A 26294-nucleotide genomic window follows, 5' to 3' on the forward strand; every position below is an offset into this window, starting at 1 on the left:
CTCTGGTATGCATTTGAGAGGATGCTTGTTATGTTTCACTGATGTTTTGTAACAGATTTCTTCTCAAATTATTTCTCATAGGTTAACTCTCTCAGGTCTGTATAGGCTAATCATTTCCCTTTGGATAATTTAATGTTTCATTAATCATATAGTACATTTTTATATATCTAAGGTTTCATTCTAAACGATGAATTACTTCACTGCTGTGTCAATTCTGGAATCAGTATCATAGCGACAATTTTTAATTGGTAGCTTTAAGAGTACATTTCAATAACTGGTAGTACAATTCTGTTGTCATTACTCTTTTAACAGGTATTTTGTTTGCTATTCTCTCTAGGTCGTTATTCTAGATAAGTCATCTCTCTCTTCATCATGTCCTAGTAAAACACTAGAGTAGTGGTTGTGCTGCGTGGAAAGTACGTACACTTTATTTGTAAAAATCTTTTACACACAGACTAAATTTTTATTTATTTATTTATTTATTTATTTATTATTTTTTTTAATGTTTATGTATTTGTTTTGAGAAGGAGGGAGAGAAAGCTTGAGCAGGGGAGGGGCAGAGAGAGAGGGAGAGAGAATCCCAAGCAGGCCCCAAGCTGTCAGCACAGAGCCCGACATGGGGCTTGATCTCACAAACTGTGAGATCATGACCTGGGCCAAAGTCAAGAGTCAGATGCTCAACTGACTAAGCCACCCAGGTGCCCCACACAGACAAAATTTTTAAAAGAATTTCCATCAACTCTCCAAAGTCTCTGACGCCACTTTTTAGTCCTTCGTTCTTTTTTCTAAATTCCTGTCCCCAAACCAAATGCTCTTGCAATATCACCCTTCTTATCAAAATTTGCCATTAAGAATGCATTTCTTATGAATAATTTGTAATAACCAACATTATTTCCTCTCCCAGTAGTATCTCTGAACTGTGCCTTAGCTCCAATTGCAGAATTAAAGGATTTATCTTCACATATTAGTTGGTGAGTGAGAGAAGTTCTTTGTGTGTTCTTCAATTCCTGGAATCTTAGCTACACCCTTCTGGTACATAAAGTACACTCTGACAGAATGCAGCTTTATTAGCATGGCCATAAACATTTATTGTTATTATTCATCTGTCCAATTCTTCCCTTTGCCATCTGGAGATTTGACTTCAAAACTTCAGCAGAAAGAAAATTCTGTTCTGTATCCCTCTTGGATTCACCTTGAAGCCAGGCCTGCTCCACACAGCATCCTCAAGTCTTATAGCCATGGATGTGCAACTGTTGTTCTTTAGCCAATACCACCCCAGAGGAGTCCTGCACCGCGGCCCCTACCCTCCATCAGTGCCACCTCAAAAGACAAAATAGATAGGAGTCGTCCTACTCCTTTAAAAGATCTATTATGGAGAATTGCAAAGCCAATAATATAATTTATCCCCATATTTGCAATAGAAAAGAAAGAGAGGGAGAGGAGGGAAGAGAGCCAGAAGGAAGGAAAGGAGGGAAAATTATTTCCATAAAAAAGTCATTGGGAAGGAGATTCACCGAAGGTATCACAGACCAAGTGGCTTTCTGGGCAATTCTATCTCAAGTGAGCTTGCATGGTGACCAGCCACAACAATAGCTGAACCGACCCAGCAGTATACTATTGATGCTTAAGAAATGACGTGAATGAGTTATTCTTGTCAATTCTGGAACTCAATACATAAATAAATAAATAAATAAATAAATAAATAAATAAATATTGTAGAAGATTTCTAGTAGGTCAGAAATAACTCACACCCTGAATGGGTGCTTCTATACAGCTAGACTGACAAGCATTTGAGAAACTATCATAGATGCCCATTCATGGAAGAACTGTGTTTATCAAATGGGGTAGTAGTCACAGGATTCAACTCTTTGGCCTCATATCCAGAAAAATAATCACTGCCTTTTTGAAAATGTAGCTTTCTGTTCCATTACTTTTTCCTTTACTTATTCTTAATATCAATGAAAAGAAAGACAAACTTGACATTTGAACAATTTTCATATCCCTTTAAATGATACAGTATATTAAAAATAGAGGACTTCAAGCAAATTCAAACTATGTATTATAGAGTTAAGAGTGCTGAAAAAAATGTGACTTGTTCTCTGGCACAGAGTAGAATTTTAACTTGTTATATGTTTTTCCAGCCTTATCTATGCTACCTTGTATGGACTCTGTTAATTAATGTTTTCTCTGGTAATTTCTATGGGAGCTACTTAATGAAGTGCCTCTCTATTTTCATTTATATTTTGTGATTGTCTTAAAATAATATATTTAAGAGAATGTTTTTCACCTAGAAAATATATCAATGGAAATATTTTTAAATGAGATGCCAAAGCATGAATATTAAAGCAGTACACTTCCATGTACAAAAGCAGTTTTGCTTTTCAAGGTATTTTTTACAAATAAGTTAAATTGTATCAGTATTTTCTATTAATTGTCATTTTGGTGGGGTGCCCAGGTGGTTCAGTTGGTTGAGCAACCATCTCTTGATTTCAGCTCAGGTCATGATACCAGGGTCGTGGGATCGAGCGCCACATTGGGCTTTCTGCTAAGCATAGAATCTGCTTGGGATATTCTCTCTCTCTGTCTGTCTGTCTGTCTCTCTCTCCCCCTCTGTCCCTCTGCCCGTCTCCCAGGCTTGTGTTCTCTCTCTCTAAAATAAAATTTGAAAAAATTTAAGTGTCATTTTGGAAAAACAGCAATTTTAGTTGCAGGACCCAAGCCTTGGGTGTGAATGATTATAAGGTGGTATAATACATATCTGAGGAAGATTTAGTACTGAACAATAAAGTGTTGGTCAAGTAATGGATGCATACAATTTCCTGCACCAGAAAGCTCCAGAAACTTAATTCATAGGGCAGATTTTTCTTTTCAATGACAGATTAGTTGATGAGAGATAGTGAGGAAAAAAAATTGGCCTTTGTCTTAGCTGTATCTCAATCCAGACTCAATACAGGAAATTAATGGGTAGTGTCAGGACACATTTGTTCTTTTGGGGATATTTTCACAGTTGACAGAGATTCTAATGCAGTTGATACCCACAGCAATCATGAACCAAATAAATCTGCCACCTTCCTAAAAATGTTTGTTGATTCAAAGTCTAGTCTTAATCTTATTAAGATATTACCTACAATATGTTAATGAGGTAAATAGCTATGATTTTGGCAAACAGTTCCCATGGAATTTCTTGATATTTAAATTACACATTTATTTATCCATTCATTTATCTAGATAACTGGCACATCTCTATTTCATACTGTGTTGACAAATACTTATTATATATAGTCTTGGAGACATAAAATATGGTACCTTCATTTCCTTAGATATAGCTTGATGCTAAAAACATGAGTTGGCCAAGTATCAGCTAACTACACTATATCAGCTATACTGATAAGACAATCCTTTGTCTTCAGTAACAATCTTTTTGGCAGCCATCATGTAAGCTCAGAGAAAGTGTTTAGCTGTTGAAAATCTTCAGGGAATATAAGCATATCTAATTCAGCTTTACTTCTATAACTATTTCAACATAGCCCCCATCTGTCAAAGCATATCAATTCCAGGAAAAGTCACCAGGGGAAGCAAAAACTCTCAGTGTGAGGGTGTTTTAATTAATATAAACCCCTCTCCCCCAAATCACGGCTGGTTGAAAATCTAAAGGACTAGGAGGTACCTAGACTCACTTTTAAGTTTTTTGTTTAATAATTTGATGCATATTAGGTCTCTCCAAAATTTGAAACATCAAAATGTTATATACCCATGCATAATTTAAATACTAATTTATTTTATTTTTGAAGCCAATTCTAGGGCAGGAAATTATAACAAGAGTGACGTTTCAGCAACATAAGAGTCTCTGATGAGATAAATCTTTTATGTTCTTTCCAGTAGCGCAATTTATTAATGGACAAACTCATAATGTTTATTATACCAAAGATTATTTCTACAGAGTAAAATAGAACAATAATATTGATATTTGTGATGGAATGAATTGTGATTTTCAAGCACTATATTGAATTTTGGAAATCTAAAATATCTCCTTTGACACAGAGCAACCAAGCAGTTGAGTAAATATCAGAAGTCCAAGGGGACAAGCGTGGGTCTCAGTCCCATGTTGCACCATGAGAGGCAAAGGAATGAAAATATTTTGAAAGCAAAGATATTTTTAAGGCTTTATGCATAGTGTTTTCTTGCACAGAGAAGTGATTGATTCACATTTACTGAACTGGTGTGAATGAAATGAATTAATTCAAGGAAGAAAGTGTTCCTTTTCCAGTCTTGAGTACTTTTATAATCAAATTGATAAGAACAAATATGAGTTCTTAACATACATGCCCATTAATGGGTCAAGAAGAACCACAGAGACCCCATTTCTTACTGCTTATCAGAAGAGTTGCGATGCTTTTTTTTTTCATTACAAGCATTTAAAACTTAATGATTTAAAGTCAGATACTTAAGAGTGAAAGTCACATCTCCAGTGCATGTTCATACTTGTTTAGTGGTTTCTAAATCTGTGCTTGTAAACAAAATTATTCTTAGTCCTTTGACAACTGCTATTTGTCCTGTAGGAAAATTACTCCCTAAGGAGATGCAAATTGTTTGGTGGTACTTGATGGCTTTGTAGTAATTACCAAGCTATCAGATAGCTCAGAATTAAGATAAGGTTTGGCATCAAAATTCCATATGGTTGATTCTAAAATAAGATGCTTAGACAGGCAGAATACTAAATGACATGCATTGAATAAGTAAAATCCTGGGTCAAGTTCATCTCAAACCTGAGGCTATCACAAGTTGTATCTAGGATCAAACAAAGGTCATTTGAATGTTTCCACATTTAATAAATGATTGAAAAAGTTGTCATTTTAAGGAAATATGAGTCAATAACATTAAATGATGCACAATTACCATTACTGTAATTAATCTGTAAGCATACCAATCACAGTTTATTATTGTAGGAGAAGATGAGAGAATGGAGGGTACAATAAACATTTTTCTAATCAATGATGGAAATTATAGTGCTAAACCAGCTTTTCTCTATATATGGCCTCATGTGCAGAGATCGATTCACAGATACTCTACCACCATTTTTATGGGAAGTGTTCCTAATCCTAGCTCTCTAGACTTGATGCCTTACTTGACATTAATCGTTTATTCTTTGAGGAATTATTTATTGAGTACATGTCAGGGCCTGTCATAGCTGCTTTGGTTACACCAACAACCAAGAGGGGGAAAATAAAGCCCTATTTAAAAAAAATTTTTTTTCAAATAATTTCAGAATTATAGGAAAGTTGGAAAGTTAGTACAAAGAATTATCTTGTATACTTTTAAACTAGAGTACCAAAATGTTAACACTTATTATATGTGCATTATCATTTTCCCTCTCACTCTCTCTCTCTATGTTTATATATGTAAATATAAATAGATAAATATAATGTATATAAAATACAAAATTATGTATTTTAAAATAGACATTTATATCTGTGTACAAACACATGTCTACATATGTATATATATATATATATATATATATATATATATACACATATATAGAGGAAAAGCAGTAATACACATGTAATAAATATGTACATATACAATTCTGTTTTATGGAGAAAATACTTGTGCTAGAAAAACTTATTCAGGTATGAGTTATAATGCCATTGGCATGATTTAATCTTTTTTTAAGTTTGTTTTTTTTTAAGTTTATTTATTCTGAGAGAGAGAGAGAGCTCATGCATGCACGCAAGCAAGCAGGGTAGGGGCAGAGAGGAAGGGAGAGAGAGAATCCCAAGCAGCTCCATGCTGTTATCACAGAGCCTGATGTAGGGCTCAATCCCACAAACCATGAGTTCATGACTAGAGTCAAAATCAAGAGTCAGACACTTAACTGACTGAGCCACCCAGGCATCCTGGGTACTCATTATTTAATCTTAATGAATTAATAATAACTTATATTATATTATTATATTATATTATATTATATTATATATATTTTATGTTAATGTAATATATACTCACCAGTTGATGAAAACGTTGTGATCAGGACTTACAGCTAAGTATGCTGTAATAGCTAAGTATGCACCAATTCAGTGTTTTTGACAACATTGTAAAACATAAATACTGTGAATAACAAGAATCAACTATGTCACACTCATAATACTTCTTTATTTTTAAATGCTTTAGTGTGCATTTCCTAAAATTATGGACACTTTCTTATACATCCACAGTTAATGATCAAAATCACATCACTATAATTAATATAGTGCTACTATATAATCTACTGACCTCACTTGGATTTCCCCCAATTGTCTCTACACCTCCTTCTGCAGCATCAGAGAGCATGTGTTGAAGATATCTCCCTCCACTAGAACACAAGTTTCATGAGCTTCTTATATTTCATCACAGGTATTTTTATTGGTGATAGTTCAATACAGTTATCTATTCTCTATATTTTCTTAAAGTTGGCAGTTATCAAATCTAGGTGCAATATTGTTGGCAAGACTATTTCACAGATGGTATTGTATCCTTCCATCTGGAGGCAAAACTACATCATAGATAGAATTATGTTCTTCCATAATCTGGTTGTCACTTTTTTCATGATGTCAGCTTCTATAGAGCTCAATCAATTCACTAGTGGGTGCACAGTGATATTCCATCCTTCCTCTTTTTTATTAGCTGTAATAATTCTACGAAGAGAAACTTGGCCCACTCCCATGCCTTACCATTTTGTCACCCAATGAAACAGTTTATATTAGGGGTGCCTGGGTGGCTCAGTCGGTTAAGCGTCTGACTTCAGCTCAGGTCACGATCTCGCGGTCCATGAGTTCAAGCCCCGAGTTGGGCTCTGGGCTGATGGCTCAGAGCCTGGAGCCTGCTTCCGATTCTGTGTCTCCTTCTCTCTCTGCCCCTCCCCCATTCATGCTCTGTCTCTCTCTGTCTCAAAAATAAATAAACTTAAAAAAAAAAGAAACAGTTTATATTGGAAGTGTAGGAGAAATGCTTAATTCCTGTCTCTTATTTACCAAAATTGAAGAATTTGTTCCCTTAAATATTACAAATAGAATAAGTAGATTTTTAAGCTACTCATGGATTATTATTTATTTAAACATAACTTGTAATATATTTAAACATATCTGATGAGTTTCTATTACAGTTATAATCCATTTGAAAGCTCAAATTGTCACATCTTTGACTAATATGAACCTCTTTGAATTTGCTTGAGTCTTTTAGGCACAACTCTAGTAGTTGTTCTTGGATTCTTTGTTGTATATTATGAAAATATGTTCCAGGATTATCTTGCATATTTCCTGCCCCAAACTTGAAATCATCCATTTCTCCAGAAGTCCTGATTACTTTTAATGAGAGATAATATTTCAGGAGCAATATTTCAGGAGTAACGTGTTCAGTTACAAGTTGAACAGTAATGCTGTTCCTGATACTGTGATGGTCATAAAAAATAATGTTTCCCTCTAGGTGTTTACAGTCAAGATGGGAGAAAGTAACAGATCATCATTATCATTATCATCATCATCATCATCATCATCATCATCAATATTGCTTGAGTTCCTATCATATGTCAAACATTCAGCTAGGTTCTTACTATATAGTATTTCACTAAATGTGCACCCTACCTTATTGTGTAGTTATTGACTAGGGATGCAAAGTTTGAGAAACTTATCCAAGGTCACACACCAAATGGTACAAATAAAATTCAAATCCAGTTCTATCTGACTCCAAAGTCAGATATTATGTTGTTTATCTACTAGATATAACATGATTAAAGGCCGAGTTATATATGATAGGTTTTATTTGTGCTCTAGTGTTTAGAGAATAAAGATCATTATTGACAAGTTTTTCAGTAAAGACTTGTAAAGCCACCAATTGTTGTTTTCTCATGTGACAGCTTTTGGTGACTAATGTGGACATGTTTGGAGTAGTGCTTTGGCTGACCATGTAGCTATGACCATGGATGTATGACAGAAGTTTGCCTGAAGTGGTGCATGAGTTTATTAGTCAGAGTCCTGTAGGTGACAAACTACAATTTTGGACAGCTCTCTTGCTGAATATAATTCTGGCTCTGCATTTCCCAAGAGGCTTACATGCAGGCATCTACAGAGGGCTTAGATTTTAGGTCACATCAGTGACGGAAGGAGGAGAAGAGCAATTGTGATCAGGGCACCTAATAAGGTGGTTACAAAATGTAGTTCAAGACAGAAAATCTGGGAAGAATGATCATGCATTCATGGCCCAGTGATATCTGACTATCTTGGCATTACATGACAGCATGTCCAAGGCCTCCATTTGCTGAGGCTTCCCACAATGGTCATTAAATCTTCTCTGCTGGTGCCAAATATCTTGCCTTGCTCTTCTTCCCTTAAATGGCAAGTGCCTCCTCCACCACTCACAGGTTGAGTCATACCTATTTTTATTGTCTAAGACTTAAAAATGTTTATTGCAAAGTGATATGGGAAAGTTCTCCATCCACATTGGTTTTTACATTTCTTTTGCTTCACTTTATAAAACAAGGCCTGGCATTTACACTTTCCTCTTTTTTTTCTTTCTTTCTTTCTTTCTTTCTTTCTTTCTTTCTTTCTTTCTTTCTTTCTTTTTCTTTCCTTTTCAACTTGGAACATGACCTCTCAGAGCTTAGACAGAGGTGTTGAAGTGAAGTACCCCTCCACTCTTACCTAGAGTTTAAAATCCCTGCCTACATAAGATGCTCCCCAAAAGTTGGAGATCATTATGTGTCTTCTATTTGATTGAAAGTCTTGACCTTAAGAATTATGTCAGCAGATGGTAGAATTCTAAACCTCAGACCTTGATTTATTGATGTAACACACAGAACCATTGATTTAACAATGCTATGCAAACCAAAATATCTTTATGAAAAGCCCAGCATCCATTTAAAAAGTCACAGTACTCCAGATAGGCCCCAAACAGAAAAACGACTTCATTAAAATATGTAAGAACAATGTCATTTAACCTGCATTGGTCCCTCCCCCAGTCAAGCTCAACTCAGTGAAAAGGCACATTTCTAGGCACATTACTTCTCCTCAGGGGGAATGAAAGAATGGAGCATGCTTTCAGTGTCCCTGATTTTCAGTATGTTGCCAAAAGGGTGAGTTTTTGTCTCATCATACCTCCAGCACTGATGGAACTTTTAGAGTTTGGTGGGTGCAGCTTACAGCAAAGAACAAGAGGTGGATGATCTGCTGCATCCAGTACAGCTTAGTGAGATTGAGAGGAAGTGCAGAACTCAAGTCTTCTCCATAGGAAAGAAGGGAAAGGAAAGGTGCACACTTCCAATGTTCCAGCACATGGTACAATGGCCAGACATTAGAAAGAGGAAGAGGTTATAGAATCCTGAAAAAGAAGAAACCAGTAAATCCACTCTAGTTAGGAATCTACATGCATAAGTCCAGAGAAGACACAATACTAGAAAAGGCTCTCAGAACAAGACAACAGCCAAGACTGGCTGTTGAGGTCTTTTGCAGTCAAAGCCACTCTCATAGATATTGGGAGAGGTGGAAGTTTCTTCAAATGCACAGGCACTAATTCAGAGCTAAAAAGAATGAGAAGAATCATGGAAATATGACACAATGGAACACAATAAATCTCCAATAACCAACTTTAAAGAAATGAACATTTATGAATAACCTGACAAATAATTCAAAATAATTATCTTAAAGAAGCTGAGTTAGTTACAAAAGACACAGACAATCAATTGAAATCAGGAAAATGACACATGAGCAAAATGAGAATCTCAGCAAAGAGAAAGTATAAAAAAGAACCAAAGAGAAATTCTGGAATTGAAGAACATAATAACTAGACTGAAAATTCACTAGATGGTTTCAACAGCAGATATGATGAAGCAAAAGAATTAATAAACTTGAACTTAGGTCATTTGAAATTATTCAGTCAGAGGAGCAAAAAAGAGAGAGAGAATAAAAAAGAATGAAGAGGGGCGCCTGGGTGGCGCAGTCGGTTAAGCGTCCGGCTTCAGCCAGGTCACGATCTCACGGTCCGTGAGTTCGAGCCCCGCGTCAGGCTCTGGGCTGATGGCTCAGAGCCTGGAGCCTGTTTCCGATTCTGTGTCTCCCTCTCTCTGTCCCTCCCCCGTTCATGCTCTGTCTCTCTCTGTCCCAAAAATAAATAAACGTTGAAAAAAAAAAAAATTAAAAAAAAAAAAAATAATAAATAAATAAATAAATAAAAAAGAATGAAGAAAGCATAAAGGAGATATGGCATGCCATCAAGTAAATTAACATATGCATTATGAGAATCATCGAAAAAGAAGAAGTTGGGGGGTGGTCCTGGTGGTTCAGTTAGTTAAGCATCTGACTTCTGTTCAGGTCATGATCTTGTGGTTGACGAGTTCGAGCCCCATGTTGGGCTCTGTGCTGACAGCTCAGAGCATGGAGCCTGGTTTGGATTCTGTGTCTCCCTCTCTCTCTGCCCCTCTACTGCTCATGCTCTGTCTCTCTCTCAAAAATAAACATTAAAAAAATTTTTTTTTTAAAAAAGAAAGACAACAAGTTGGGGACAGAAAGCATAATTAAAGTATTAATAGCTGAAAGCTTCCAAATCTGGGTAGGGAAATAGGCATTCAGGTTAATGAAAACCAAAGGATCCTGAATAGGAGCAAGCTATAATCCAATTGTCAAAAGTTGAAGACAAAAGAATTTTGAAAGAAGTAACAAAAAAGTAATTTGTTACATACAAGAAGACCCCATAATACTATCAGCTTATTTATCAGCAAAAACCTTACAGGGCAGAAGGAAATAAGATTACATGTTAAAAGTGATAAATGGAAAAAACTGTCAATCAAGAATACTATACCTAGCAAAACTGTCATTCAAAAGCAAAGGAAAGATACTTTCCAGACTACTCTCCCTCCCCAAAAAGCTGAGGGAGTTCATCATTCTTAGACCCGCTTTATAAGAAACACTAAAAAAATCCTTCAAATCCAAGTGAAACAAAGCTAGATGGCAACATGAAAGCATATGAAAGTATGAAACTCACTGGTAAATGTAAATATATAGACAGATACATGATTTGTAACACTGTAATGATGGTGTAGAAATCACTTTTAATAATGCTATAAAAGTTAAAGGACAAAAATGCTAACAATAACTATAAATGTAACTATTTGTTAATGGATACATGATATAAAAAGAAGCAAATTGTTGTATCAATTAACAAAATTTTAAATAGGTAAAGCTGTAGAGTTTTTGTATGTGATTTAAGTTAATGTATTATCAAGTTAAAATAGACAGTTATAACTATAATAATTACAAAAGTCTATAGTAACAATGAAGAGAATACCTATAGAAGACACAAAAAAGAAAAACAGAATCAAAGTATATTATTATAGGATAATTAACAAATCACAAAAGAAGACACCAAATGAGTAAAAAGGGACCAAATAAATAAAAAAGTAGACAGCAATTAACAAAATGGCAATAGCAAGTCCTTATTTATAAATAATTACTTTAAATATAAATGGATTAAATGCCCTAATCAAAAGACACAGAGTAGATAAATCAATATAAAATATAGAACTCAATATATGCTGTCTATAAAAGACTCACTTTAGGTTTAAGGACACACATAGGCTGAAAGTAAAGGGATGAAAAAAGATATTCCCATGCAAATGCTAACAATTATAAATATATATGCATCCAACATCAGAGCATCCAAATATATAAAGCAAATATTGACAGATCTCAAGAGGAAAAGGCAGCAATTTCATAATAGGAGAGTTCAGTGCCCCACTTTCAAACATGGATAAAACATCCAAACAGAATCAAAAAGAAACAGTGGAGCTGAGCAACATTATAGACCAAAGGGGCCTAGTAGACATATACAGAACATTCCAGGGGCGCCTGGGTGGCGCAGTCGGTTAAGCGTCCGACTTCAGCCAGGTCACGATCTTGCGGTCTGTGAGTTCGAGCCCCGCGTCAGGCTCTGGGCTGATGGCTCGGAGCCTGGAGCCTGTTTCCGATTCTGTGTCTCCCTCTCTCTCTGCCCCTCCCCCGTTCGTGCTCTGTCTCTCTCTGTCCCAAAAATAAATAAAAAATGTTGAAAAAAAAATTAAAAAAAAAAAAAAGAACATTCCATCCAACAGCAGCAAAAAATACACATTCATCTCAAGAGCACATGGAGCATTCTTCAAAATAGATCACATATTAGTCCACAAAACAAGTCTCATCAAATATTAGAAGATTAAAATAATACCAAGTATTATTTTTTAGCTACAATGGAATGCAACTAGAAATTAATAAGAAAAGAAAATGTGGAAATTAAACAACACACTCTTTTTTTTTTTTTTTTTTTTTTTAATTTTTTTTTCAACATTTTTTATTTATTTTTGGGACAGAGAGAGACAGAGCATGAACGGGGGAGGGGCAGAGAGAGAGGGAGACACACAGAATCGGAAACAGGCTCCAGGCTCCGAGCCATCAGCCCAGAGCCTGACGCGGGGCTCGAACTCACGGACCGCGAGATCGTGACCTGGCTGAAGTCGGACGCTTAACCGACTGCGCCACCCAGGCGCCCCTAAACAACACACTCTTGAGCAACCAATAGGTCAAAGAAATCAGAAAGGAAATTAGAAAATACCACAAAACAAATGAAGTTGAAAACACAACATACCAAAACTCATGGGATGAAGCAAAAGGAATACTAAGAAGGCAGTTTAAAGTGAAAACTGCTGTATTAAAAAAAGAAGAAGAAGAAGAAACAACTAAGCCCAACATTTGTAGAAGGAAGAAAATTATAAAGATTGAGGAATAAGTAAATGAAATACAGAATAAAAAAAATAAATGAAAGTAAGCTGGTTATTGGAAAAGATAAACCTTTATCTCAACTAAGAAAAAGAAAAAGAAGACTTGAATAAATACATTTAGAAATGAGAGAAGACAGAACCCAGAATTGGACCCACAAATGTATGGCCAACTAATCTTTGACAAAGCAGGAAAGAGCATCCAATGGAAAAAGACAGTCTCTTTAGCCAATAGTGCTAGGAGAACTGGACAGCAACATGCAAAAGAATGAAACTAAACCACTTGCTTACACATACACAAAAATAAACTCAAAATGGATGAAAAAACTAAATTTGAGAGAGGAAATCATCAAAACGTCTTTGACCTCAGCTGCAGCAATTTCTTGCTCGACATATCTCCGAAGGCAATGGAAATAAAAGCAAAAATGAACTATTGGGACCTCATCAAGATAAAAACCTTCTGCACTGCAAAGGAAACAATCAACAAAGCTAAAAGGTAACTGACGGAATGGGAAAAGATATTTGCAAATGACATATCGGATAGAGGGTTAGTAGCCAAAATCTATAAAGAACTTACCAAACTCAACACTCGAAAAACAAATTGGGCAGAAGACACGAATAGACACTTTTCCAAAGAAGACATCCAGATGGTCAACAGACACATGGAAAGATGCTCAACATCACTCATCATCTGGGAAATACAAATCAAAACCACACCGAGATACCACCTCACACTGGTCAGAGTGGCTAAAATTAACAACTCAGGAAACAACAGATGCTGGCAAAGATGTGGAGAAATGGAAACCCTCTTGCACTATTGCACCCTCTTGCACCTCTTACTCTATGACCCAGCAATAGCACTACTAGAAATTTATCTAAAAGATACAGGAGTGCTGAGTAGTGCTGATTCATAGGGGCACATGTACCTCAATGTTTACAGCAGTGCTTTCAACAATAACCAAATTATGGAAAGAGCCTAAATGTCCATCAGCTGATGAATGGATAAAGAAGATGTGGTTTATACATACAATGGTATACTACTTGGCAATGAGAAAGAATGAAATCCTGCCATTTGCAGCAGCATGGATGGAACTGGAAGGTATTATGCTGAGTGAAATAAGTCAGTCAGAGAAGGACAGATATCATATATTTTCACTCATATGTGGATCTTGAGAAACTTAACAGAAGACCATGGGGAAAGGGAAGGGGAAAAAATAGTTACAAAAAGAGAGGGAGGGAGGAAAACCATAAGAAACTCTTGAATACAGAGAGCAAACTGAGGGTGGATGGGGGTGGGGAAGAGGGGAAAATGGGTGATGGGCATTGAGGAGGGCACTTGTTGGGATGAGCACTGGGTATTGTATGTAAGCGATGAATCATGGGAATCTACCCCCAAAACCAAGAGCACACTTTCTACACTGTGTGTTAGCCATTTTGACAATAAATTATATTTAAAAAAAAAGAAATGAAAGAAGAGACATTACAATTGATGCCACAAAAATATAAAGGACCATAAAAGACAATTATAAACAATTATATGCTAAATTTGGATAACCTAGGAGAAATGGATAAATTCCTGTAAATATATAAACCTATCAAGACTGAATCATGAAGAAAGAAAATCTGAATAGACCAGTGATTATTAAGGAGATTGAATCAATAATGAAAAATTTCCCCCAAAAGAAAAGCCCCAAACCAGGTGTTTAAAAAAGAATTAACACATGGTTGCCTGCGTGGCTCGGTAGGTTAAGCATCCTACTTTAGCTCAGGTCATGATCTCACTGTTCCTGGGTTTGAGCCCCACCTCTGGCTCTGTGTTAACAGCTCAGAGCCTGGAGCCTGCTTTGGATTCTGTGTCTCCCTCTCTCTGTCCCTTCCCTGCTCGTGCTCTGTCTCTGTCTCTCAAAAATAGATAAACCTTAAAAAAAATTTTTTTAAAGGATTAACATAAATTCTTTCAAAAAACTGAAAAGGAAGACGTCCAAATTAATGCTATTAAGCCAGAATTATCTTGATACCAAAGCCAAAGAAACTATAAGAGAAAACTACAAAACAATATCCCTAATATACATCAATACAAACGTTCTCAGTAACATACTAGCAAACCAAATTCAGCAGCACATTAAAAGCATCCTGAGGCATGACCAAATGGAATTTACCTTTCTATGTAACGATGGGTCCACATACACAAATCAATTAATGCAATATACTACATTAACAGAATGAAGGGTAAAAAAATCATTTCAATATATGCAGGAAAAGCATTTGACAAAATTTAATAAACTTCTATGATAAAAGCCCTCAACAAACTATGTACCTCATAGTTTGTACCTCAACATAATAATGTACCTCAACATAATAAAAGTCATATATGAAAAGCCCACAGCTTATACCACAATCGTGGTGAAAAGCTGAAAGGTTTTCCTCTAAGATCAGGAACGAGGCAAGGATGCCAATTCTTTCCACTTACATTTAACATAGAACTACAAGCCTTAGTCAGAGAACTTGTTCAAGACAAAGAAGAAGAAAGCATCAAAATTGGACTAGAGGAACTGAAATGATCTTCGTTTATAAATAACATGATCGTAGGGCACCTGGGTGGTTCAGTCAGTTAAATGTCTGACTTTGGCTCAAGTCATGATCTCATGGTTCATGAATTTGAGCCCTGTGTCAGGCTCTGTGCTGACAGCTCAGAGCTTGGAACCTGCTTCAGATTCTGTGTATCCCTCTCTCTCGGCCCCTCCCCAGCTAGCACCCTCTCTCTCTCTCTCTTTTTCTCTCTCTCTCTCTCAAAAATAAACATTAAAAAATTTATAAATAACATGATCATATAGGTGGAAGAGCCTAAAAACTTAACAACAACAACAACAACAAAAAAAGACTTAGAACTAATAATCCAGTGAAGTATACAAAATCCCACAAAAATCATTTTGGTTTCTACACACTAACAATAACTATATGAAAAGGAAATTAAGAAAACAATCCCATTCGCAATAGCTTCAAAAAGAATAAAATTCTTAGGAAAACAGTGAGCCAAGAATGTAAGAGACTTTTACACTAAAAACTACATAACATTAACATTAATGAAAGACACTTACAAAGATAAAACTAAATGGAAAAATATTTCATGTTCGTGAAATGGAAGAATTAATATTGTGAAAATGCTCATACTACCCAAAGTGATCTACAGATTCAGTGCAATCCTATCAAAATCCCAATGCCATTTTTTTTTTTTTTTTAATTTTATTTTTGGGACAGAGAGAGACAGAGCATGAGCGGGGGAGGGGCAGAGAGAGAGGGAGACACAGAATCGGAAACAGGCTCCAGGCTCCGAGCCATCAGCCCAGAGCCTGACGCGGGGCTCGAACTCACGGACCGCGAGATCGTGACCTGGCTGAAGTCGGACGCTTAACCGACTGCGCCACCCAGGCGCCCCTAATGCCATTTTTTTTTAACAGAAATAAATAAAATAATTCATGGGGAATTATAAATCACTCCAAATAGCCAAAGCAATTTTGAGCAAGAAGAACAAAGCTGGAGACATCACACTTCCTGATTTCAAAATACACTACAAAGATGCAGTAATTAAATCACCATGGTAGTGGCATAAAAACAGACATACAGACTGATGGAAAAGAACAGCGAACTTAGAAATAAAACCACACATACATGGTCAACTGATCTTTGACAAGGGTGCCAAGAATACACAATGGGAAAATAACAGTCTCTTCAGCAAATGGTGCTGGGAAACATCTATCTACCGAAAGAAGAAAGAAGAAAGAAAGAAAGAAAGAAAGAAAGAAAGAAAGAAAGAAAGAAAGAAAGAAAGAAAGAAAGAAAGAAAGAGAAAGAAAAGAAAAAGAAACTCTACCCTTATCTTACAAAATCAACTTGAAGTGGATTAAATATTTAAACATAATAGTTGAACCTTTAAAAATCTTAGAAGAAAAGTTAGGGGCACCTGGGTGGCTCAGTCAGTTAAGTGTCTGACTTCGGGTCAGGTTACCATCTCACAGTTCACCAGTTAGAGCCCTGCTTTGGGCTCTGTGCTGACAGCTCAGAGCCTGGGGCCTGCTTCAGATACTGTGTCTCCCTCTCTGCTCCTCCCCACTCACACTCTGTCTCTGTCTCTGTCTCTCTCAAAAATAAGCAAACATTAAAATTTTTTTTTAAAAAGAGAATCCTGTCATTTGTGGCAGTGTTTATGGATCTTGAAGGCATAATGCTAAGTGAAATTAGCCAGGCTTATAGGAACAAATAGTGCATGATTCCATTTTTATGAGGTATCTGAGATACTCAAACTCATAGAAACAGAGTAGAATAGTGGTTGTCAGGGGCTAGGGGAAGGGGAAAGGGGGAGTTGCTTTCTAATGGGTATAAAGTTTCAATTATACAGGTTGAATAAGTTCTAGAGATCTGCTGTACAACATTGTGCTTATAGCTAACAATACAGTATTGTACACTTAGAATTTCATTAAGAGTGTAGATCTCAAGTTAAGTGTTCTTACCACAATTTTAAAGAGAGAGAGAGAGAGAGATTCTTAGAGATTCTTAACCTTGGTGTCCCAGTCCCTGGGCCTGAGCGTCAGTCTTAAATTCCTTGAGTTTCTTTCTTCCAAGAGGCCTCGAGGGTAGTCACACAGAGAGAACCCTGGCAGAGTTTCCTAGGTGAAATGCAAATGATGTTTGCCTCCCCATTTCAGGACACTCTTGATTTAGCTCCTTGTGGCATCACCCAGATTACTCACCCAGACTGGGAGGGTGCCCAAAGATGATGTTCTATGAAGCAGCTCGGACGTCAGGCTGTGGGCAACAGGACCTTTGTTTCCCTGGATCCACTTTAGGTAACAGGCCTGGAGCAAGGGTTCTCCTGGTCATTCTTCCCACCTTGGAGGTAAGAGATCTAGAAATATTTGCAGGTCTGTACCTTCCCTTCTGACATGTCTCTGACCTCCTACCTGTAAAACAGGAATAATAATATCTATTAGACTGCATGTGTAAAATACCACAGCCTCTATTCTTGGAGTAAGGCATGTCTCCACAGGTTTAACTGTTAATAGATTGGCAGGGCACGCAGACCCCAAACTCAGCTTAGTAAATGGAGTCATTGACCATGTTCTTTGTCTCAGCAGAAGCTATATATACATATAGATGTATACATATCTACATATATTTTCTTTGCACAGAATATACATATAGATGTATACATATATACATCTATATATGTATAGTATACGTATACATCTATATATGTATATATATAGATGTATATAGATACTATATATATATAGTATACATATACATCTATATGTATATTCTGTGCAAAGAAAATCAAATCAGTGCCCGGTGCAGGGGATGTGTAAAGTGTGCTTGATAGCACCTCAGTAGGAAGAACATTACTCATTACTCATTGTGACAAACCTTCTTCTCCCTGGGAGGTGATAATGCAGCCGTTATTACTTTTTATAATTTAGCCAGGAACTGCTAACACAGAGATTTTTATTCAAGGATTTAACAAATTCAAAATAATGGAGCATACTAATAGACCAAATTGTACACGCAGTCAATACAATCTTACTCGGATGGAGAACTTGTATTATGTTTTTTGACATTAGGTGATATATTGAGGTAATGAAATTTTTAGTCCTTGGTTTTCAATTTTCAAAATATCATTATTTTGCATTTGTGAGATTCTGTACTCACCTAACAGGATCCAAAAATTATAAAAGGACTTTATGAATGCTAAGCCCTTGCTGGTATGATGTAAATTCAAATAAAAACACATGGGGTCATTTTTATTTAACAAATTGGCCATAACCAAAAGTCTAATTTTCCATTTTTCTTCATTATTTACTGTCTTAACCCTGCACAAATTCAGAAATGAGAAGAGATATACATTTAAACTTTAACCCCCACTAAAACAGGCAGTGAGGCTATAAAAAATACTTTTGTGTGTGTGTAGTGGGAAGGGGTAGGGTATTTACAGGTTTCTTGAAAATTCATATCAAGAAAGAAAAATGGAAAACATACACAAAAGCAGAATAGCAATGTGAGCATTTGTTAAGTCAGGAACTTTTAATTTAGTGCCATCACTAATAAATACTTAATGAATACACAGACACGTGCACCATTTAAATGTTTTTCTTTTGTTTTAAATCGAAACCAAAATATTAAATAAAATGGAAACAATTCTCCCTCAAAAAGCTTTACATCTCCTCCATAGAAAATACTGTTATCTGCATTATAAACACCTTTACATTTTTCAAAGCATTTTTCAACCTACGTAATTTTATTTTATGTCTACCACCCTCTAGCACATAGGTAAAACAATATTATTAGCCACCTTTGCCCTTCATGGGACTGAGGCATGTAAAAAAGAGAAGAGAGAGCAAACACATTTATTGAGGCACCACAGTTTTTACTAGCTATGTATTGAAATCTCTTTTAATTTTCAAAACTAACCTATAAAGTAGATATTATTATTCTGATTTTCAGCTAGGGAATTGGAAGCCTAGAAATCTTAAATGATTTGCTCAATATCATACAGTCAGTAGATGCTACAACCGAGATTTAAAACTCAGGTCGGTCTAATTTCCAAATCTTCTATGCCAGGCTGTCTACTTTGAATGTTGAATTGCATATTACAGAAAGAGTCAAACTACCCAGTTGAAAAGCCTTAAAAGAATTCAGGCTTCCTGAATCCTAGTGCCATGCAGAGGTAGAAAAAATAAAGATCCAATAAAATAAAATGTTAGGCAAAGATTATATGTCTCAGACTTACACCACAGTAACTGTCAAGTAGCAAAGAAATTTAGTTGTAATTGTGGAAGATTATGGAGTTTTGAGGGGCTTCGTGTTTGAGTCCTGAAGATTGACTGAGTGAGACTGATCAGAAATTATGGGAGAATTATTATAACTTCAGTTCCACTTATTTCTAAAACAGTGTTTCACAAACTTTGGTGCACATCTGAATCATCTTGGGAGCTTGCTAAAAATACAGATGCTTCAAAACAACTTGTAGAAATTTAGTCTAAAGCAGCATTTCCTGAATGGTCATCTGAGGAACGAAAATAGGACCTAGGAAAAGAGGGTTCCATGAACAAGTAAGTGAGGGAAATGGTGCTTTGTGTAAACCCTGATTTTACACACTAATGAGCTTCAAATATGTGCAATCACAGGAGGATGGGGAGGAGATAGGATAACCCCAGCAGAGAAGGATCCCAGAGGCTTTGCCATCTCAGAGCTGTGGAGAAAACAAAAACCTGTGACCAGCACACTAGAACAAGATCAGAAGGCAACAGAAATTGAATTGTGCAGCAGACTGAAAGCCAGAGGCAGAAATGAAGGCTGTTTTGAGCAATGGAGAGAAGGGCAGAGGCAAGTAGAAGGTATTGGAAGCTGAACGGTTCGGGCTCTTAGTCTAGGAAATGGGTTTCATGTGTTTGAATGTGTGGGCATGCTGCATCCTGGTGAGTGTGGTAGACAGTCGGATAGGGTCACCTGTAGTTTACTGTCCAGCTACTCCACATACTTCAGGGTCTGTCTCACTGTTCTCTTTTGGGAAGTTTCCTTGAATATCCTGACCACTTTTCCCCAGGCACCCTCTGTTTTTGAACTGTCTTCACACATAACTTTTCCTATTTTCTCCTTTTTACTTGATTGTACATTGTTATTGGCTAATAGTACTTTGTGTATTCTTTGTTTGCCAATTATACTGTTAAGTTTTTTGTGGGTAGAAATCCTATCTTTTACTTATTTATCAAGTGCCTTGTAATAAATCACCTCAAAACTTGGTAACTTTAAAGCACCAACTATGTTATTTCACATGGTTCTGTGGGTCGACTGGGTGTGTTTTCTTCTGGAGCTGTAGGACTGTTCACAGGACCAAAATAGCTTCATTAATCCATCTTTGCCAGTTTCACTTTGAAACACAGCCAAGGACCCTAACAGGGTTGAGGAAAATTTCCTCCCTTATAGGTATTGGGTCTGAGGGAACACAGATTGACTTTGCCTCTGGTTGGGGTCCATGTTTTCATTTTATAGCTGGCCCTGGGCACTGGGTAGTTTCCCAGGGGGATTTTGTTCTCCTCCATGTAGGCCTTCTTACATTATGGCATCTGGGTTCCAGAAGTTCCAAGAAGCCAAAGCAGAAGCTGGAGACCTCTTAATCTATGGAAGTTAAGCAGAATCATTTTTGCCACATTTTATTTATCAAATAGTCACAGGATCAGCCCAGAATCAAGGGGAGAGGAAATATACTCTTATACTGCAAGGTCACAGGCAGGGAAGCATGTGGGATGTGCAAGGCTCAGACTCAAAGTCTATCATTCAGACAAAAGCATCCAAGGGTATAATGGTTAAAAACATGGCCTTTGGAGTTAGTCAGACAGGGATTGAAATCTCCACCACTGCCTGATAGCTAACCCTACTTAGTGTCTCTGAGCTTAAGATTTCTCCTCTGTTAAATGAAGGTTGTTGTGAGGGTTTAATATGATGGGCACAGTGCTTGGTACATACTCTCAAAGTGGAGTCACAGAAAACCCTCCTACAGGAAAGATAAAAACTTTAAGAATTACAGACACATCATTCATTCCTTTGGCTAACACATTTGATGGTGCTCAGAAATCAGGTTGGCTATGACTATTTACTGAAGGGTGTGTTTACTCTTTGGTATCTGAGAAGTGTTCTTATTTTGAAAATACAAAGAACTCTGGTGGAGGCAACATTTTAACAAGAAACAAATATTCCAAACTTGACCAATGGTCAATTCTAATGGAGGGGGGAGGACATAAAGATGCTAAGCATCCTTCTCAGAAGTAAGGGCACTGAAGGGAAAAACAGAGAGGCTGGCCACTGAAGACACATTGCTCTCCCTGAACAAGTCCAGTGTTGAAGGAATAGGCATTGGGTGACTGATCTGCTGTCTAATTTAAAATAGGGCGGCAGAAATGCCCTTAGCAAATGTTAAAGAAATGTGATATTTTATTGCCTTCTATTTATTTTCCGGCATGATGTGGAATGAAAACAGTTGTTGCCAAAACCTGAGAATCTTTGACCTTTAGTTTCTGCCCAAGTACTTCTCAGTGACAAAAACTCTTTCTCCTTCCTCTAAGCCTAAAATTTCATTCCTATATTCAGTTGAGTAAAAATAATCCTTGTGATGATCATAAAATTAATATAATCTCTCAGGAAACCTGTCATTGTTAAAACTGGAAATGAAGCAATGAAGAAAAGGTGAGGAGAGACCCTTCCAGCTAAATTGTCTGAAACACTCTGCAACAATGGAGAATAATAAAATACAATTAAGACTGAAAGTGACCTGAGGCTTTAAGTATCAGAGTACTTAATGGGACATGAAGACCACATAAAGGTCAGCGGCTCAGAAGTGACCCCTTGGTTATAGCATATAGGTTAAAAAGATTCCAAACCACTTTAACTGTATGTAACTTATCATTTGTGAAATGTAAATCATTGCTCAATTTGCATTACTGAAAAAGGATTTCTCACTGACTAGGTTGACAAAGATTACTACAAGGGAGCAGTCAATACTGGGAAGGGCGTGGTGAGAGATAGCTCACATTTCTAAGTAACTAGCCCAGAAACCATTAAATAATTTGGGAAAGTTCATATATCCAGCAATTACTCTTTTTAAAAAATGATCTTGTAGAGAAAAAATTTAAGCTTTGAAAAATAGATATGTGCCCCCAAAAGTTCGTTACAACAAGATAGATACACAGCAAGGATTTTATACCGAAAAGATGAGGTCACTACAACAGTAAAACTTTGGGAACAGTCTAAAGAGTTATCAGTAGAATGGCTTAATTACAGCACATCCCAGGCGGAGATATGCTGCCACTTAAAACCAGGCTTAAAAACAAGGCAGAAATAACATTACACAGCATTACTCTTTTCATTAAGTGTCCTGAAACAAAATAAATGGAAGAAGGAGAGGCATGGAAATGAGTTGGCAGAGTGTGTAGATCCTACTCTAAGAGCTTCCAGGTAATGCAACTCAGCTCCAAAGAGGTGTGGTGGAGACAGTGGGGACCAGAGCTCACTTCAGGAGAGTAATGGGGTGCAGTGGCTCTTCAGGTGCTGGTGGACTGGGATTGAGAGCCAGTCATGTGGTAAAAAGGCAGGGCTCTGGACAGCAGTATGGCTAGGAGGTATGCTATAAACAAAGACTGATAGCTAGGATTGTTGCCAACTGTCTCCTCCCTAAGGGGACCACGAAATACCAAGTGTCCTAAGAAAGCCAATTATGAATACTGTAAATAATAGCTATTTCCAGAGTACCTGGGTGACTCACGTGGTTAAGCGTCTGACTTTGGCTCAGGTCACAATCTCTCAGTTTGTGAGTTTGAGCTCCACATCAGGCTCTGCGCTACCATCACAGAGCCTGCTTTGGACTCTCTCCTTCTCTCTCTGCCCCTCTCCCACTTGCACTTGTGCTCTCTCTCTCTCTCTCTCTCTCTCAAAATAAATAAATAAAGATTAAAAAAAATAACCTTCTATCAGAAGTTCTGCTTGGTAATGACCACTCAGAGGCATCACAATGAATAGAAATTTAATCATCCCATTTTTGTTTTTCATTCATTAAAAATAATTTAATGTTATCTGAAGTAAAGGTCAACAGATTTCATAAGAAGATTCCACACTTCCTCACAGTGTAGTTTATTCTGAAATATTAATACTGCACTCAGAATATCCAATGAGTGTTGAATATTGATCATGAGAGGCCAAACATCATTATAATCAACATGTTAGTCTGATATTTCCCACTGCCTATTAGGAAACCTCAGATTTAAATAATAGGGTGTTGTCTGCGACCAGTTCTACACATACATCATAGAAGTACAGTGAAATGAAAATTCATGAACATAGCATTTTTGCCACAGAGCCTTCAAAACTCTAATGAACATGTCACCTGGATTTTGTGATGAAAAGATGAAGCCATTGCAACTTAAATAAACATCTTTACTTCTGAAGGGCATGGGCTGGAAGGTGGCATGCAAAATAACATATACCAGTTATACACATTCCCTGAAAAAAGTGCAGAGCATTTCTCCATTAAATATTCATAAAATAATATTTAAAATGTTCATCTTCGTATGCTGGCTTACATTCTAGAAATAAAGATGTTATGAGAGTCACAGTGTATCTCAATATCTAGTAGAACTCAAGTCCTTTTGGAAGTAAGTATGGTATAAATCTTAAGTGGGAAATGCTATAGTCAAAAGTTACCATTGCAGTCTTCCGTACGGCCACAAGGTTGTCTTCAATTTTGCCCTACAACCTCTTTTCATGGGTGAACAATGCATTTGATTGATAGCAACAATTTATTGAGTGCTTATTATGTACTAGGCACTGAGGAGTTGATGGTGAATAGGAAGCACATAGTCCCTGGCTTCCTCTGGATTATTTTCTAGTGGGGATGACAGACAATCACGAATAAGTGAATAAACAAAACAATTATCAAAGGCTATTAGAGTGATGAAGAAATGATTAGTTTAGTCTCAGTATTCTTTTTTTTAAAAATTTTTTAAACGTTTATTTATTTTTGGACAGAGAGGAAGGCAGAGCATGAACGGGGGAAGGTCAGAGAGAGAGGGAGACACAGAATCCGAAGCTGGCTCCAGGCTCCCAGCTGTCAGCACAGAGCCTGATGCGGGGCTCAAACTGACAAGCTGTGAGATCATGACCTGAGGCGAAGTCAGATGCTTAACCGACTGAGCCACCCAGGTGCCCCTAGTCTTGGGATTCTGATAGAGTATTAATTACTGAACTGGGATTCTAGAAGTATTTTCTCCTTGAAATCTTTTCCAAGTTTCCCTGTGAGTATGGAAGACTCTGATCTCAGAAGCTCCAGCCCCATCCGTAGCTGAAGTTTTCACACAATGATTAGATTCATTCAACAGTTTAGTGGTCTAGTTTGAGACAAATGAGATATCCAGAAGATGAATGCTGAACTATAGAACAGGTTGTGGTGTACCGAGAATAATATAGACTCTAGTGATAACCTATGGGACTTAATTGTTGGGTCTAACCGAAGTTAAAACCAGAATATGAAGGAGGATGGGATCACACTCTTGGGTACAAGACTGAATTCATCTTTCAGTGCTTACTGTTGAGTATTACTGTTCCATTTGTGCTATACACTGTCATATGTGTCTCATGTCCATTGACTGATGAATGAATAAATAAGATGATATATATACATGTGTGTATACACACACACACACACACACACACACACACACACAAACAGTAACACCTTGGATTGCGGGTGACTTGTTTTACGAGTGTTCTGCAAGATGAGCAAACATTCCTAATAAATTTTAACCTGATAACCAAGTGATGTCTTGCAATACGAGTAGTACATGACACTGAAAGTCACATGATCACAACTGAGCCAATTGTTTCTCTCTCTCTCTTGCTGCGGGATTGTGGGTGATAGTCACCCATGCTTGGATGTTCAGTCTCAGGCCATAATTTTTGGCAGAAAACAGTGATTTTTCAGAATGTTGGAAGGTGCCCACAACTGGCACTAGTGTATATTTTGTCACTTCAGAGCACTATGGATAATCCTTTGCTCTTCCATACAAAAGCAAACTTAGGAATGCTTTGCTTCGTTCTACGTCAGGCTGCCTACAGTTATAGACCCCTTCCACTGCTGCCTTATTGCCAGTTCCATTAAATACAATATATGACAGCAGCTTTTAATACTGTACTGTAGTCAACATCCATGCGAACATATACAATGGCCCCAGTCAGAGAAAGGTTGAAAAGAAAGGAGGTAAGAAGAAAGAGATGATTACAGTGAAAGTTAAAAAAGAAATCAAGAAGTACAAATGAGGTATGCAAGTGGCCAAAACTGCAAGATTTTATAAAAAGTCTACATCTGCATCTCATCTGAAGAGGAGGAGGAGGAAAAGGCAGAGGAATTCCTCACTTCAAATGAGATTAGGGAGATACTTAAAGTGGGGAAAACTGCAAAATTTTGCAGAAAAGCACCACCCAAATAAGGCTATAGCAGTGAGAGTAATGAATCTGTTTAATGACAATGCAATGTAACATTTCTGGGAAATCATCAAAAGGAGGCAAAAGCAAACGTCATTGGATAGAGTATATTATGCTAAACAAAATTTAACCAGTCAGGGAAAGACAAATACCATATTATTTCACTCATAGCGGGGGATCTAAGAAACAAAACAGATGAACATAGGAGAAGTAAAAAAAAAAACAAAAAACGATGGAAGCAAAACATAAGAGACTCTTAAATATAGAAAATAAACTGAAGGTTGATGGAGGGGAAGTGGGCAAGGGATGGGCTAAATGGGTGATAGGTATTAAGGAGGGCAGTTGTCATGTTGAGCACTGGGTGTTGGATGTAAGTGATGAATCACTAATTCTACTCCTGAAACCAATATTACACTATATGTTAACTAACCAGAATTCAAATAAAAATTTGAAGGAAAAAACTAAGATGGGTCTAGTTTAGTTCTGAAGGTTCTGTCTTCTA

The 26294-nt window shown here is 36.9% G+C and overlaps 1 long non-coding RNA gene across 1 annotated transcript in view; it reads right to left on the reverse strand.

Annotated features, from left to right (window-relative positions):
- LOC131487236 (uncharacterized) overlaps window positions 1–26294 on the reverse strand; it is a 141019-nt gene that overhangs the window by 78315 nt on the left and 36410 nt on the right. Inside the window, exon 3 of the long non-coding RNA XR_009249674.1 lies at window positions 17521–17730. This is a non-coding gene — a long non-coding RNA (uncharacterized LOC131487236). The remainder of the gene's footprint in view (window positions 1–17520; window positions 17731–26294) is intronic.

This window comes from Neofelis nebulosa, chromosome 1, assembly GCF_028018385.1.
Source record: "Neofelis nebulosa isolate mNeoNeb1 chromosome 1, mNeoNeb1.pri, whole genome shotgun sequence".
Lineage (NCBI taxonomy): Eukaryota > Metazoa > Chordata > Mammalia > Carnivora > Felidae > Neofelis > Neofelis nebulosa.